This window comes from Orbicella faveolata, unplaced genomic scaffold (genome assembly GCF_042242905.1).
Source record: "Orbicella faveolata isolate gen_17 unplaced genomic scaffold, um_ofav_v1 contig_25, whole genome shotgun sequence".
NCBI lineage: Eukaryota > Metazoa > Cnidaria > Anthozoa > Scleractinia > Merulinidae > Orbicella > Orbicella faveolata.
The window spans coordinates 4,586,036-4,590,000 of record NW_028301553.1 but is presented as its reverse complement, the minus strand read 5'-3'; the positions used below and the strand labels follow the sequence as shown (position 1 = coordinate 4,590,000).

General features: G+C 39.6%; 1 pseudogene across 1 annotated transcript in view; it reads right to left on the bottom strand.

Moving 5' to 3' along the window:
* LOC149108665 (molecular chaperone MKKS-like) overlaps positions 1–921 on the bottom strand; it is an 8,877-nt pseudogene extending 7,956 nt beyond the window's left edge. The window contains exons 1-2 of the transcript XR_016208434.1: positions 707–921; positions 497–591 (exon numbers count right to left, since the gene is read on the bottom strand). The product of XR_016208434.1 is annotated as a molecular chaperone MKKS-like (transcript). The remainder of the gene's footprint in view (positions 1–496; positions 592–706) is intronic.
* Positions 922–3,965: the final 3,044 nt, after the last annotated feature.

Here is a 3,965-nt window from a genome sequence, read left to right as displayed (position 1 = left end):
TCACGAAGCAGCAAGTGAGTTCAGTTTCTTTTTACACTCTTTTTGACCACCACAAAGATGGCTTTTTGTGATAGAAGAAGAAGAAAGAAAACCCCAGGGACCAGGGTATCTAGCAGACTAAACCCTTCATTACCTGGGATATTAACAAAATGGGATCATGTTTACATTAGGTGGTGCAGGTTGATACTGTTGACCAATATATTGACTGATACTCGGTCGATACATCAGCCAGGTATCGGCCTTTTATCAGCCTTGTATTGGCTGAGTGTCGGTCAATATATCGGTGAATATATTGGTCTATAGTGTCAGCCGACACTACAGTAAACATGATTGACAGCATGTTATTGGCTAAGCTACAATGCAAGTAACAAATTAAATACAATGACCACTAAAACGTGGGGAGGACCAATCAGAATTGAGTGTTTTATTTTATTACAATAAATTTACGCTTACATTGACATAGTTAGGGATTTTATATGTAAGAACTTAAAATTACCTTCCATTTGGTCCAAGCGCTGTCTGAACTAAATCCTTCAATGCGCGTAGCGAGCCCTTTAACTTAATATCATCCAACGGCTGCACTGCGGCAATCTGCATATAATTCAAAACACTCATATTAGGAAAATACATACCATATATAAGCTTCAGCTACTAAGTAGTTTAAAAAGCTGCTTATAAGTGAAAATGTATCTTCCTGACAGCCTACCTGAGATGTCCATTCGTCTTTCGTAGACAGCCTTGAAGAAACACTTTTACCCTCCATTCAGGTCATATGCAGTATAGCCATGTGTATTCTCCACAACTGTGTAAACTTTTGACAAGAAAATAGGAAATTTTGCCTACAACATGACGTTAATTGCAGGAATGGCTCCGAGCCTTTTGATAGTAAACCGCTGACCTAAACTATGCATGCTGACATACTTGCTTACATCATATACTTTCGCCACCGGTATGGATAATTAATTAACGCAAGATGTAGCTTAGATGTTGTTGTTTTTATAACCGGTTATCAGAGCAGCTCGTTTGTGTCTTTTCAGTTGATGAACTAATCACAGAGCACTTACCTCACATTCGTATTTTATTTTATGTTACTTTATTATTTTTTTTCACGTGATCAGTTTCAACGAACTCAGATCAGTGCTGAACAAAAGCGGTGACTATTGACGACTATTCGCCACTATCCATGACTGTTCACCACTGCACTATTCGCTAATCGAGTTTTTTTAGACACCCTGCTAAAGGTCAGGAAATGGTCAGGAAAAAGACATTTTCCCTATAAAAAAGGATTTGTTAAAAACTTGTCAGTCATAATGAATGGGCGGAAAGGAGGGCTGCCCCTGAGGGCAGGCTAGAAACCGTTACTATGTCTGTTGTTTATTTGGTTAGAGAAATGTTATTTTTATCAAGGGAAAGTCAGAGAAAAGCATTGTTCTGGACCTCTAGTTTTGTCTCTAACTCAAATCCTTGCATTGTGGGTAACAAATCATGTTTGGAATTCAAGACAGAATTGATGTTAAATACATTTATCAGAATTATTTTTGATATGTTTATATTTTTTGCTTTCACAAAATTTTAGAGTCCCAGTGTTGTCACCGAATAGTCCGAGCACTGCCTTCCGTGCCTGTCATGGTAAACACCTGACACCTTTAGTTTTCAGGGCTTGGCTCTGTAAAATGCCACCACAATTGAGAATAAGACACGTTGTGCATTTAAAACGCGGCGATGAATTTCAAGCTCCCGAAGACACATGTTCAGTCTTTCCTTGGGGTTTTAAGTGATATCACAAAGGACTTCAAGAGTCAACTTCTTGAAAACTATTCAACGAATTTCATTTGAAATACCTGTGCTTTTGTAGAAGAAAATAACTGGCGACTGAGTGCGTGCTTTATTCGATATTTTTTTTATTGATGTCATTGTATGCTCTATTGTTTGACGCACAGAAATCTCAATGAAATATTCTGATGCAGCAAACACTTTTCTAGTGGGTGGAATGAATTTTAATCAAGTATGTAAGGAAGTCTCAAAGGACATCCCGTTCATTTTAGTGTCAGAGAGCGTCGTGTGTTGTGAAGGTGGACCAGTATCTTCGTCGATGTGCTCCCCTTCGCAGATAAGTATACGCTTTCGTTTTTGCATTTCTTGACTTTGTTCGCTTTTCGCCTCGTTTCGCTACGCTTGCCCTTTTCCGCAGTTTAGTGGTTTAGTATAACCAGTTCGTTGAGCAATTTTTTACCTCCACACAGTGAAGAAATTGTTGAATACTGGGAGGGTGTGAAACTTTCGGAATAAAGAATTACCAAGTTCGTTTAGACAAGCACATCGGAATAGCAGGTTTGAAAGTTTCTTACTGAATACCACATTTCAGAAATACTAGCTCTCTTGTTCGTCGTATTTGTAACTGTTTAATGTTGTCCACGATGGGTCTGAACTGCAGGTCACATTCCACAAGTCAGAGTACAGAGTCACTGTGCTGCAGATAAATAAACAGCACCAAGATTCAGTCTCCTAGCCCTAATTAACCCTAGCACTCTGTGTAAATGTTGTTTTAGATCGAGGGGAAACTTTTGGCATAGTTATTCATCAGTAGAGTAAGGATTTCTACTCTTGACCTGCGGAATGTGACCTGTGTTTTAGACCCGGCTTGTTGTCCATTGTTCCGATGCTCTGAGTTGCTAAGGGTATGAAGATCTGACTGAACAGTTTTAAATTTACGTCAATAATATTTCCTGAGAATTTAAATTCTTTTCTCATGCAGGAACAGTTTGTTTCCATACAACCGCTGAACTTACTGCTCGTGAATGTTTTAATTGGAGTTTAATTTAGTCGGTTTTACTTTGAGAGCGACTTTGTTGAGATGTTATACAGCCATCCTTGTCCTTCGCCACACGATTGATTTCTGATACATTTTTGGGTAAGTAATATCAAAATATTTAGTTAGAATTTTAGAAATAAAGGCAGATTTGAGTTATAATTGTATTGTGGCTTTTCTTCATTCATCCTCGTGTTTTCATAATTGTTCACATTTTCGTGAAATCAGAAATTACTTGACGAATGGAACCAATTTTGAGCAAACTTGCGTTGAATTCTGGCGAGAAAATAATCCTAAGAGAACATTAAGAAATTTGTTAATGCAGGCGATATTGTCCGATGTTATATGGCCGGTTTCTAACTACCAAACTGATTGACCGACTGATAAGACCTCAAACTCAAAGGTGATATATTTTTGACAGTTTCCTCTCTTCTCCTGGCATTAGACGAACAGACGGGAACCCAAAGGAAATGTAACCATTATGAGCTAGACTACGAACAGTCCCTCTTTCGCTTAGTCCGTCGTGCGTGACGCGAAAGAAAACCGCGAGAAAAAAATGGCCGCGCGAAATCCTGGAGGCGAGGAGAGCGCGAAAGGAGGGACTACCGCCTAAGCCCAAGAGTTTGAATTATATGCGTTGCTCTCACAACGCCAAAATATGATTGGCTTATGTTAGGCGCGTTGACAACGTGTTGTCAACATTCGAGATACCTGTGACGTCTTGCAGGAATGTTTTGGAACCGGAGCAAATCGAAGCGGTACCAGAGCAAATCGAAGCGTTGGAATCGCGCTTCGCAAGCCGTGATGTTCTTGCGAATCTGCCAACAGGCTTTGGAAAGATTTAAATTCATCCAGTGTTTTGTTTGGCAAAGCTTTCTGCCTCCAACCCGACTGCGAGCGTGTTAGTGATTTCGCCGCTCAACAGCATCGTCTAAGTCAGCGAATATCAATTCACTGAACTTGGCCTTTCTGCCGCCCATTTGAAAGATTGATCCGGACTCTCACTTGAAACCGGACATTCACCTGAAATTTTCCGCTGCTATCGGCAAACATTTCACCGCAGTTGGATGATCTCCTATGTATAATGTATAATGTATAATGTAAATTCTCGGTTGAAACTCTGTTGAAATTTTCGCAATAACTTTTAGACGCAGCG